The following is a 13,011-nucleotide window of genomic DNA, read 5'->3' on the forward strand; positions in this document are numbered from 1 at the left end:
CCAGCCAATTCTTTTAGCTCCGCCTCTAAAATGTCACATGAATCCCTGCCTCGCCTCATAGCCAGTGCCAACCCTTGTGTTCAGGTCAATATCACTCTCTCCTGGCTTGATTTGTTTAAAGCCTAAAGGAAGGCCCAATATCATGGGCTGCCTTGACATCTGATGAAACCAGAAGGGCCTCCAATGGAATAACCACAAGTTCCCCTGCCAGCTCTGCTCCTGTGGATAAGAACTATCCAAACAGTTCTCCTTACTGAGGGGACCAGGCAGTTCCTGCTTACCCCCAGAGTAGTGGGTGTCGGTCCCCTCCATCCCACAGAATTATTCTAATTATTCCAGTCACATCCCTCCACAGGAATTAGGGGGCACCCTGCCCTCTTGGTACCCCTAAACCTGCCTCCCATAGCGCTGTGACACCTTACAAGGCAGGCGGTGTCCTCCTCTCCAAGGCTGTGAGTGCCTGTGACTAGTAAACTTCTCTCTCTGCCCAATGTTCAGTGCCGTATGTTGGCTATCCTTGTCACTCTAGGGTAGGACGCCCTTCTTCCCCAATGGTGCAAAGAAGAGGTGATTAAAACACGTGGTGGTCACAGAAATCTCAGTTTAAAGGTTTTCTTCTTTAGAGGTCTCTCGCGACTACCCCCTGTCCCGCTATGCTCTCTCATTTTCTCCATGCCCCTCGTCACTGTCGGAATTGTCTTACTTGGTTAGTTAGCTCACGTTTAGTCTCTGGCATGTTCCTCTAGAACGTGAGCTTCGCACCCAACCTCAGCAGATCCTTCAGGTCCGCTCTGAATGTATCCTGGGGGTCCACACTTCTTCCCAGCATCCCGGCGTTCATCTGAGCCCGAGCCACCCTGCCCTTCGCCTGGGATGACTGTTCTCTCTGCTTCCTTGTTCTCTCTGCTTCCACCGCTGTCCCCTGTTCTGCTCAGAGAATGCAGAGGGACCCCGTGAAAGTATGAGTTAGCTCATGCCGCTTCTCCGCCCCACGGCCCCTTCCCCACTCACTGCCTTGTGGCTCCCACCGCGCCCAGAGTCAATACCTGAGTCTTTATAACCAGGTACAAGTTCTGCTCTGTCCAGCCCCCGTGCCCTTCCTGACCTCACCCCCTGCCATCTCCCCTTGATCGCCGTGCTCCCAGAACCTGGTCTGCTGGCCGCTTATGGCTGTTTAGTCTGCCTGTGCTGTTCCCCCACCTAGAAAACTCTTCCCCCAGGTCCCCGTAGAGTGGCTTCCCACATTTCTTCTGCTCAAATGTGACTGCATCAGGGAAGCCTATGGTTCCTACACTCTTCACTCTCTAGCTTTATCCTCCTTGGCTTTACCACTTCTATTTCAGCTGATTTGTTTATTCGCCGTCTATTCTGCTAGACTGCAGGGAGAAATACCGTGTCCCCTGAGTCTAGGGCCCCAGTATGGGGCTGGAAATACATCTGTTTAGTTAATAAGTGTGTGTCTCGCTTACCATTGTACCCTTAGAGCCCCAAATAAGCATGTGGCGCACAGTGATAATAATAGTAATTTGAAAATAGTAAATAGTAAAATAGTAATAGTGAAACAGTAAGATCAGCTAGCTCTTGCCACGCGAAGGCCACCGCTCTCGGCTGGGGCTAGATGCTATTATTTAGACCTCACGACAGCCCTACGGGGTCGGTACTGTCATTATCCCAATTCACAGATTAGGAAAGTAAAGTAAAGACAGGCTAAGTTGCTCCCAGTACATATATAGTAAGTGGAGCCATTAGGATTCAAAGCCAGGTGGGCTAAATTCAACCACTTAAATACACGAAAGAGGGGCGCCTGGGTGGCTCGGTTGGTTAAGCGTCCGACTTCGGCTCAGGTCCTGATCTCACAGTTCGTGGGTTCGAGCCCTGCGTCGGGCTCCGTGCTGACGGCTCAGAGCCTGGAACCTGCTTCGGATCCTGTGCCTCCCTCTCTCTCTGCCCTTCCCCCACTCGTGCTCTGTCTCCATCAAAAAATGAATAAACGTTAAAAAAGTCGTTTTAAAGAAATACGTGAAAGAAAGGTTGGCAACATACGAGTCGGTCATCTCTCCTCGTGACATCATCCTTTGAGAATGAGACAGCTGTCGTGTCTGCTCTATTTACTAACCGACAGTCGTAGATCACAATAGGAGAAACCATTCATCGACATTATACGGCATCAAACTCCTGCTCCCAACGTCAATAAATACCATGCTACGACTTGAGAGAAAAAAATTAAGTAAAGGTTATGTATCTGAGTTGCTTACTTAACCCTCAGAGGGTTAAAAGCCACTGGTTTTCAAAAAGAAACCTTCCGTATCCTAATTTATGCGTATCTATCTATCAACTGTCAGTAGGAATGCAAAAGGTCAAGTCAGACTGCACCAATAGGTGTTTCATAAGCTAAATGGTGATAAAGAATTAGATCAGCCAAAAAGCCGACCCAGAAATGGAAATGAATATGCACTTTCAACGAGCCATTCCTCACAGGATATAAATTATAACCGCTCCAAGATATAGTAGGTGTTCACTCAAGTTTCTCCGTGGGCTTTCATAGCCCGTAGACTATTACGTTTGAAGTAAAAGTTAATAAAAGTCCAGAAACAAATTTGAAGAGGTATGGGTACCAAGAGATTAATTCAGGGTTTGGGTTTTTTGGGGTTTTTTTTTTTTTTTTGAGAAAGTACCCTCCACCTTGAATGATTTGGGGATCAGAGAGGAGTGTCATGGCACATCCGGTCTTCAGGAATGCCCGGACGCAGCGTTAAGAGCCCAGAACGTTGAGCACCACCGCCTTCTCCCACGGGAGGAAAAGAAAAGAAGAAAAAGAAGGTGCGGGGCGGGGGAGGGGAGCCGCACTCTGTTACTGGGTCTTGGCAGCGGGTAAAACGCAGCTGAAGTGTCCCTTACACCACCAACGAGGCTCGGCAACCTGCAGTCCATCTGGAAAATCGATTTCTCACACACAGTCGGGCACACAAAGCTAAGAGGCCCAGAGCAACTATTCTGACCTTAGAGGCCTGAAGAATATTAGCAGATTCTGTCAACAGAGACCAACTGCAGGGAGGACTTGAGACGACTGCCTGGATCGTTCCAGCCAAAAGCAACGACTCCTCCCTGAATTCTGACTGACGCCCCCCTCCCTTTCTCCCCAAAACGCAAAATATACATGTTGACCAGCGTAACTGACATCATGTGCATTGGTTGACTTCACTGGAAACTCTAGGGCCGAACAGCCTCAGGGATTCCTGGTCCGGGGATCTAAAGGTTACTAGAATTGCAGCTCGGAGTGGTGGGGACGAAGCCAGCGGAGGTGGTCGAGGCCCCACAGGGACCTTCACTGTGAGTAAGGCTGACATTAAAATCGAACCAGGCCGGAAGAGTCACGTTATACCTTGAAGCCAGGCAGGTGACCCCAACGAACAAACAAAGCTTCAATGAGAGGCAAAACCCAGCAATTTTCACTTCATTCCTTTCCAAGACATAACAAATGTTCCAACCTGACCTGACATTTAAACCTTACAATACACCTTACGGGAACGCAAATGCAGCACAGCAAGGATTTCTTCGAAGGGGGCCACTAACAGTTTAACTTTGGAGTTTTAGAGTCAAGTTGGCTTACAGTTACCTAATTACAGAAAGAAATCCCAATCGCTATTCCTCGAGCCCACGACTGGGCTAGATTCAAGTCTGAGAGAATTCACTGGAGCTCTCAGGTGCATCATGGACAATCAGTAAGGGCCTACGAAAGGTCGCCCACGTTTAAAATAGACTAAAACAGGGGCGCCTGGGTGGCTCAGTCGGTTAAGCCTCCGACTTCGGCTCAGGTCATGATCTCAAGGTTCGTGAGTTCGAGCCCCGCGTCGGGCTCTGTGCTGACGGCTCAGAGCCTGAAGCCTGCTTCGGATTCTGTGTCTCCCTCTCTCTCTGACCCTCCCTCGTTCATGCTGTCTCTCTCTGTCTCAAAAATAAATAAACGTTCGGGGCGCCTGGGTGGCTTGGTCGGTTAAGCGTCCGACTTCGGCTCAGGTCATGATCTCACGGTCGGTGAGTTCGAGCCCCGCGTCGGGCTCTGTGCTGACAGCTCGGAGCCTGGAGCCTGTTTCAGATTCTGTGTCTCCCTCCCTCTCTGCCCCTCCCCTGTTCATGCTCTGTCTCTCTCTGTCTCAAATAAACGTTAAAAAAAAATTTTTTTAAATAAATAAATAAATAAACGTTAAAAAAAAATTAAAAAATAAATAAAATAAAATAGACTAAAACAAATCCAGGACTGGGTTTAGAGGGTGGATGACTGTCGATTTAAAATCTGGATGCCATTCTTAAATGATTACTTAACAGCTCAGGATTTAGATTCTACGCTCATGAGCGAGAGGGGCCCTGGCTCAGTTGGCCTTCCCATGGGAACTCTCCTGTTCCCAGTGGATATGTGGTGCCAGGAGCCCTGCCCTGTCACATGGACCCTTCGACTGGAGCCCACCTCAGGAAAGCCCAGCTTAGCAGATACGGATCACGCATCAGGCCCCATCTCCCTGCCCCCGCCCCCCCCCCCCAAGTTTCTAGTGCAACTGTAGTGGACAGTCACACACCTGTGGCAGTGTCTCATGTGTCCTGGAAGGCCACTCAGACACAAGAAGGCACAATCCAGAAGTATGGGGGTCCGAATGTCCCTGGGAGCAAACCTCAACCTTTGGGAGATGGGGAAATCTGTGGATGAACGTCCTAGCTCTCCCCATCTCCCATTTTGGAAAATTGTGTAGAAATTCCGACTTCTTCCTGGTTCATCCGAGGGCCCCACCCACCCCCCGGCAGGACTGAGGCCTCCCTACCCACAGCACCATTCAGCTCATTACCGCGACACATGCCGGCTTTTCTCCCTGTATCATTTCCCTCTCCCCCACTTCTTTCTGGGGACCCTCCCACCAACTTACCTACTGGCAATCCAGTCCTTGTGTCAGGCTCTGCTTTCAAGGGAACCCACACAGGAGAGCAGCCAAAAGAGGGCAAGTGGGAAAACACACACGCATGAACACGCACGCGCGGGCACACCCTCAGCACGCACACGCGCGCGCCCACATATGCACCCTCCCGCGCGCATACACACACACGCACACGGAGAGGCACGCGCACGCACGCACGACGCGCGCACGGTCCCCTGGACCCAGCAGCATCTACGCCTAAACATCTCTGCCATTTGAGCCAACGAACCCCCTTCCCTCTTTCTGTTTTCCTTAAGGCAGTTGGCATTCGTTTTTCACCACTCGCAGCTACAGAAGTCCCCGACAAGACAAGCTCTTGGACATCTCGCACAAATAATTACAATGACACTTTCCCACCCGCTCTTGGGTTGTTCAGTTGACAACATCTCCCTATGTCTGGCACTGGGTTAGCACGATGCCTGGCACATAGTAGGCTCATAGAGCGTGCATCAAATAAATGAATCTCTATAGTGTTGTTTTACTTCCCTCGTTGGGAAGAGACAAGAGGAGGGCTTGGTTGTTTTTATATATCATATGGTGAGGGCTATGGCCATGCTGCACACAGCCACGCCCCTGGCCCCCCAGCACTTCCAGCCACCCCAACATCCCCCAGAAATCCCAGACCTCTCCATGATCCAGCCAGTAACAGGTTAACACCTGGCCCAGCAGGGGCTCCAGGTCCTCGGCTGTTCACATTGGTCAGTTCTGGCCCTACCGATTGTATAATATTAGGAATACTACCCTTGCGCAAGGCCTAATATCTTCACTCCCTGTGCTCCTTTAAAATGAATCCTCATAAAGCTCAAAAGTAACGCAGCACATGCTCCTTAACACAAAAGAAACGTTTCTCCCCCAGACCTACCACACTGCTAAAAAAAATCAGAGGAAACAGTGTTCTAGATCATTCCTGCATGAATATTAATACTAGTACAATACGCCCGCAGATGTAGTCTTGGGCTTTTCATCTGGCCGCATGATTCACTGAGGAATCAACCGATCTGCAAAACTTTCCCCTCCTTCCTTAACACAGCTCCTCCCGTGAATGCGATGTGTGAGTCTTTCCAATTCTCTTCACCCCACAGCTGGTGCTGTTCAATGGATTTTTTGGCACAAGAGGAACTCCCATCTGTGTCCCAAGTCCAAAATCATCGAGAAGTTTCAGAGTTTAGTTTTTTCATGCATTTTCCTTCCTTAGTTGTCTTTAATTTTCAAAGATGAGGTAGTTCTTCAACTTTAAGAGCCAAATCTAATCATTGGCTCTTTGGAGGCAACCCAGTATATTTCCTCCATACGGTATAGAGAGATAGAGGGGTTCCGGGTCCAGGGACCACAGCCATACCCCGGGTGGGATTCTATAACAGGTATGTCCAGAGAGGGAAGACAGCATGTGGCACATGCCCAAGTGTGCCCATGGAAGCCTCGAGAGGGGCGCCTGGAGGGCTCAGTCGGTTAAGCGTCCAACTTCGGCTCAAGTCATGATATCACAGTTCGTGAGTTCGAGCCCCGCATCGGACTCTGTGCTGACAGCTGGGAGCCTGGAGCCTGCTTCAGATTCTGTGTCCCCTTCTTTCCGTCCCACCCATCCCCCTCTCTCTCAAAAATAAACTTTAAATTAAAAAAAAATAAAAATAAAAAAAGAAAGAAAGCCTCACGGGAATCCAGACAAGGTATAGGAAAATGCAGTTTAAGAACAGGTGCTCTTAGAAATTGCAACTAAGGAAAGAACTAAGGCCAGTCATCTAGGGCAGATGGACGTGCTGAGGAAGAAAACACACACACACACACACACACACACACACACACACATTCTGCAAGAGAATTAGCAGAAAGTAAGGAAAGGAGAGAGGAAGGAAACAGGAAGTCAGAGTGGTGTTGAAATGAATCTCAGTTTCAGATGAGATGACCCCACATGCTCACTGGCTCTGTTTCTTCTCCACCATCATCCTTCCTCTTGAAAGAACCCCGTCTTCCCAGGACCCTCTGTTAGTTTCCTGTCGCTGCTGTAACAAACGATCCCCGTTTGGTGGTTTAAAACAACAGGATTTTTTTTCTCTCCCCGATTTGGAGACAGGAAGTCGGAAATCAGCGTTCCCTGGGCTGAAATCAAGGTGTCCCAGAGGCCACGCTCTCTGCAGAGGCTCTCGGGAAAGTTCCATCCCTGTCTCTGGCAGCTTCTGGTGCCGCCAGCATTCCTTGGCGTCCCCATCACTCCCAGCTCTGCCCCTGAGATCACCGTGCCTCCTTCTCTTCTGTTGGGTCTCTCCCTCTGCCTCCCTCATACAGACACTTGGATTTGCGTTTGGGTCTCGCTCAGCTGACCCAGAATAAGACCTCGACCTCAAGAGTCTTCATGTCATCACAACTGCAAAGTTTTTACCACCTGTAAGGTAAGACTCACAGATTCCGGGGATTCGGACGCGATCTTTATCCGGGGGCAATTTCAGCCTCCCACAGACTGAATGGCAGAAGCCCCGGGTTTCCCTGAGAACTTGGTGGTGGCTATTCTCGTACATGCCCGTGGTATCTGCCTGCAAGTGTTCGAGAATCGGCCCCTGGGTGCTCTCCCCCAGCCAGCCCCGGGGCCAGCTTAGAAGGACCAGGGGGTTAATGCCGTTGGGCAAATCCAGATGGAGGCCAGAGGACCAACTCTCCAACTTCCTCGCTCCTCGGATGGGACACCTCGCAGATTTTCTAAACTCTCCTCTTTCTCAGTGACACTGAGCACCAGCTGCCCCCCAGGGTAAGGCACCTTCCACCGACTTCCTCGCTTCCTGTCTCGCTTCCCCTCCCCTGCTCATGCTTCCTAGGATGGGATCCCATATAAACTCCTGCAGTCAAGTCAGGGTCCTGGCTTCTGGAGGAAACCCACTGAAGACAGAGCTCAGGTCCTGCCTGGGGCTTGAACACCACCTCCGGGCAGCATGGGAGGGCCAGAGTCAGATTGCACTTACCTTTCTACTAACGGGCCACTGAGATGAGGTGCTGGCGGGGCAAAACCCAGCTTCACAAACCGCTAACTCAGACCCGAGGGCTAGGGCTCTGGAGTCACGTGACTTGGCCTCCCCGCGCTGCGCAGATGGTGGTGTTAGGGGGTGGGGCGCCGGCATCGAACTCTCTTCCAGAAATACCCTAAAAGGGGAGCTGACATAAGAATTCAGGGCGCTCGCCCCCAATTCCTTTCATGTTGGAGGATTTCGCCGTTCCTTCTGAATGCAGACCATGATAGTGTTAATCTCATATAAATAGAAAACAGCCCCAAAATGTATAATAATTGCATACATCCCTCCTTTTGTCAACTTTTTGATTTAGCGCAACTTGCTGCGGAGCCGGGTTTTATTGTATTATGATACGACAGTAATCTTTTCCGAGGCTTTCACTTTATTTTGTTACATTTATCTAGCGCGCCAGATTCACACTCCCACAGTAACCATATGGGGAAAAGCCACAAAAGCTGTTAAGTACATTTAATTACTGTTTTGATGAGCTCATATTTTAATTATGTTTATTGATTCTGTGTATATTGAAATAGTTTTAGCATTTCCAGAAAAAAAAAAGGGGGGGGGAATCAATATGCAGAAATTACTGAGCATTTCACGATTGTGTGTGTAATTAAAACTTTCATCAACTATTTCTGAAGAACATTTTCCCCTTAATCCTATAGTGCTGATTAACTAGGTTTCTTAACGGTGCTTAGGTAAGCTTTGGTTTTTCTTCCATGTAGAAGGAAAATAGGGTTCAGTGCAAAATATGTTTACAGTCAAATACTTCTGACTTAAAATGTCTCCCTTCCAAAACAGCAGAATGCACATATTGTACCTTACACGATTTGCTACAACACCGCTAACAATGATAAAACACAAATTTAAACTTTCTAACAATTCCACGTTGCCAACTCAAAGATTACTCCAACTGTCAGCCATACATATGTCGTTGCTAAGTGACAGATTTAAAAAAAAGAAGAAGAAGAAAAAAAAAAACCCCTCAACCCTGCAGAGCCTCCCTCTATCCTTTTCACATGTCATTCAACATTTTTTGCAGGGCGTAGGGAAAAAATCAAGCTGCATGAGCCCCGCATTTGCTCGGAGAATGCAGGGAGTGCCATTTTCATTCCGTACGTTTGATTACTCTCAGGCTGGCCACGAGGAAGTGAAGCCAAAATATGGAGCCGTCTCTTTAAAAGGGGACACCAGCCGTCTGTCCAGGAGCAACGGTTTCCAGCTACGACAGCTCACCTGGGTCCACGTTGCCGAACAAGCCACTGCCCAGCCACCTTCCTGGGCATCCCCTGGAGCCTTTGGAAAGTCACAGGTTCTGGCACCGCACCCCAGGCCTCTGAATCCGTGTGTAGAGAAAGCTGCAGGAATCTGAATTTTAAATACGTTTCCAGGTTATTTTCAGGCACGCTCTCTCCTGGCTTCCGGGTGGCTGTTGGCAACCCTTGGCTTGTAGGCCCATCACTCCAGTCTCGGCCTCTGTCCTCCCTGTGTGTGTATCCCTGTGTCCAAATTTCCCTCATCTAACGAGGACACCAGTGTTTGGTTAGCACCCCCCCCTCCCCCACACACACACACGCACACACACGCACGCACTCCGGTATGACCTCATCCTAACTTGACTGTATCTGCAAAGACCCAGTTTCCAAATGACATCACATGCAGAGATATAGCCTGAGGACTTGAGCGCGTCTTTTGGGGGCCACTCTTCATCCTACAATGGCAAGTGATGCTTACAGGGGGTTGTTTGATGAATGTGCCCCCCCCCCCGATCCACTCTTCTCGATTCCCCGGTATTCCACGTTCTTTCTTTAGACCCAGCCGGCCCATCGAAAATCTGCGTACCCAGATCCTGTGGCTTTGGGCCCACACAGACGTGCTTTCCTGAGATGCGATTTGGTCACTTCCTACTGATGATCCTTGCTGAGCGGTGCTGGAGTAGAGGAGTGGAACGCACGGGTGTCAGTCCTGGAACTGGGTGCTCACTGGTCCCCAAAGTGGGGGGGGGGTGAGGGGCTGCTCCCTCCTGGACGCCGGGTGAGAAATATTGCACAAAACACTGTCAACATTACTCTGGCCCACGTGAAGCTCTGTAGAAGCTGTAGGGAGAGTGAGGGGTGGAGACTGTGTTAAGCTAGAAAGCACACAACTTATCCCAAGGCAGTCGCGCAGGTTCAATTTTTGAGAAACATTAATTATGGAAAATTTCAATCGTGCAAAAATAGATATAATGAACCTTCATATTCCCATCACTCAGGCTCCAAAATTGTCAACATGATGGGGCACCTGGGTGGCTCAGTCGGTTAAGCGTCCGACTTCGGCCCAGGTCACGATCTCGCGGTCCGTGGGTTCGAGCCCCGCGTCGGGCTCTGCGCTGACAGCTCGGAGCCTGGAGCCTGCTTCGGATTCTGTGTCTCCCTCTCTCTCTGCCCCTCCCCCCACTCACACTCTGTCTCTGTCTCTTGAAAAGAAATAAATGTTAAAAAAATTTTTTTAACTTGTCAACATTTTGTTGATCTTATTTACCTACCTTTATTTTTTTTTAAAGTTTTGCTACCATAATTTATTTATTTATTTATTTAGAGAGAAAGAGTGCGAATGGGGGGGGGCAGAGAGAGAGGGGGAGAGAGATTCTCTACTGAGCTAATCCTCTCCCCCACTGACTTCAAACACTCCGTGGACAGGACCTGATGCAACTTCCATTGGGTTTGTCCCAAAGGCTGCCATTTTGCAGTCTCTGATGTAGTTTCTTGGAGCCCAGATATTTGCATTCCATTTTTCTCCTGAGGATGATTTCCTGTTTAATTTCTACTTACCCTGGTTCTGATTTTTAAATTTGACTTTTAGGTGCCCAGTTCATCCAAAGTGTTTCTGCATAAGCCCTCAAATCCTTGATGGGACGATTTGGGATATAAATAAGTTGAATTACATTAATAAATAAAATAAACACCACATTTTCTCTCTAAGTGTGTTTGAGATAACCTAGTTCCCGGTAAGTTGAATTTCGGTGTTGAAAATTTAGAGATAGTAAGCAGATTCTGGAATTTGGCACTTATGCATGAATTGTGCAGTGTGTTTGATATAAAATTCTATTTGAAAGCAACCGAGGTAGGGTAAGGAGACAAGATTTCACTGGGTTTTTATGGCACTTATTGAAGAGCTTCCTTTAGTATGAAACAGAAAAAATAAAACAATGAAATAAAAGCAAAACAAATGAAAAAAAAATAGAACAAGACTTTTCTGATATTTCTAATTTTGAGGGCTGGGAAATCTCCAAGCTTACTTAGGACACATTTGCTAAAGGATTAACAACTGTCAGTGCACAGAAGGAAATTTTTTCTTATAAAAGATTTATCACCTTCCTGCTTTCAGGATTCATATGTAACGTGTATATGTATGACAATCGCTTATGATGTGCTCATAAGGGAAGAATAATTAACACAGGCATTATTTTGACAACAAGTGCTCCTTGGGTCCCTGCTGTGTGCTCGGCATCAGCTTGAGTTTCGCAGAGGATTTGCAAGAGTATTCGGCAGTTTCTGCCATCAAGGAATTGACAATCTTGATGAGCGGAGACTCAGCTTAGAGTATACTGGCTGGGGAGGCCAGTGGTTAGATAACAAGCGGGGCTTCTGGGAACATCCACCATGGCATCTCAAGCCTCCCCTCCCTCTCTCTCCATCCCCGATGAGCGAAACAGCAGGGTCCTCCGGAGAGAGAATCCCAAGCCGGGGAGTCTTCTGCTCCTCCCCACTCCTCACAGGGTTCATGACTCCCCCCTACGCGGGCATCTCACACAGGATGAAATTCAAACGCTTCACCTTTCACTCAGTGAAAAGGACACTAAAAATCCCTTTCAGTTGCACCTCTGCTTGTCTTTCTAGCCTCATCGCTTATTTCCTTCTTTTTGTCCCTGAAACGTAGAGGCATGTGCGTGCGCACACCTGCACGCACAGGCGTGTGCGCGTATGCACACATAGGACCCCGCGCGTGCACGCACACACGTAAATTTCCTGAGCTACCTCCCCCAGAGATTCTCATGCTCTCCCCTTTCGGAACGGAGGACCGCGGCGCTATGACAAAGGAAACAAGCTTTGGACGCAGACAGTCCTGAATTTGAATTTCCGCCCTGCAGGGGCTGTGTGACCGCAGGTCATTTGGATTCTCTCAGCCTCAGTTTACCTGTCTAGAGAATGAGGATTAAGAATATTGTCCGCTCTCAAAGCTGATGAAATTGGACATTTGTAAGATGCCTGCTGTGTGGCCCCTTTGATCCTCAACTCATTTATCGACCCCACCTACCGACCCACGTCTCTGGGTGGAAGTTCAGGAACATATCTTGAAGAGGATGAGGGAGGGTCCCAGGACTAAGGAGACAGAGCACGTGACCGAGCCAGAGACTCCGGGAACAAGAAGGAAGCTGAGCCATCAGACCGAGCCAGGGGGCAGAGCCAGGACCACAAGGTGTGTGACTTAAAGCCTCAGCCCCGGGTGCTGGTTTCCCACTTTCCTGGCCTCCTGGCTCCTTCTCCTCCCTCACCCTCCTCCCCAATCCCAGATGAAGCCATTAGAGACTACCCAGAGCCACCTCCCCCACTTAAACCATGCTGGCTCAGGTCTTGACTCGGGCTGCTGACAGCCACTGACTTGGCCACTTGACTTCAACTCTTTGAAAGTCTGACTTCATAATAGAATGTTGTGATCCCAGTGGCATCTGCGAGGTGCGGCTGCCTGTGCATAATCAGGCACAGACCAGTTCAGTGTGCATGTCGGGGATTCTGTTCCAAATTTTCTAAAAGTTTCCTGAATGCCATCAGCTTAAAGAGCAAAAGGCAACAACACTGAAAGGCTTGAGGTTTGAGATGGTGGGAGGAGATGACAGGGAACTCAAACAAGAAATTCAATCCTTACTGAATAACTGTTCTGTGCTCGGAGACTGGATACTCTTCCCCCCCTGCCCCCACAGAAATGCACGGTAAATGGTATAGACGGCTAACCATGCTGGGCAACTCTCTTTCTGTGGTCTGGCTTCAAGAATCCTCTTTCTGGTCAGG

At 49.0% G+C, this 13,011-nt stretch overlaps 1 long non-coding RNA gene across 1 annotated transcript in view; it reads right to left on the reverse strand.

The window, feature by feature from the left end:
* The window catches only part of LOC122231833, a 30,049-nt gene extending 17,476 nt beyond the window's left edge, over positions 1–12,573 (reverse strand). Inside the window, exons 1-5 of the long non-coding RNA XR_006209086.1 lie at positions 12,260–12,573; positions 9,803–10,056; positions 9,565–9,671; positions 9,197–9,328; positions 7,916–8,093 (exon numbers count right to left, since the gene is read on the reverse strand). This is a non-coding gene — a long non-coding RNA (uncharacterized LOC122231833). The remainder of the gene's footprint in view (positions 1–7,915; positions 8,094–9,196; positions 9,329–9,564; positions 9,672–9,802; positions 10,057–12,259) is intronic.
* Positions 12,574–13,011: the final 438 nt, after the last annotated feature.

This window comes from Panthera tigris, chromosome D2, assembly GCF_018350195.1.
Source record: "Panthera tigris isolate Pti1 chromosome D2, P.tigris_Pti1_mat1.1, whole genome shotgun sequence".
Classification (NCBI taxonomy): Eukaryota; Metazoa; Chordata; class Mammalia; order Carnivora; family Felidae; genus Panthera; species Panthera tigris.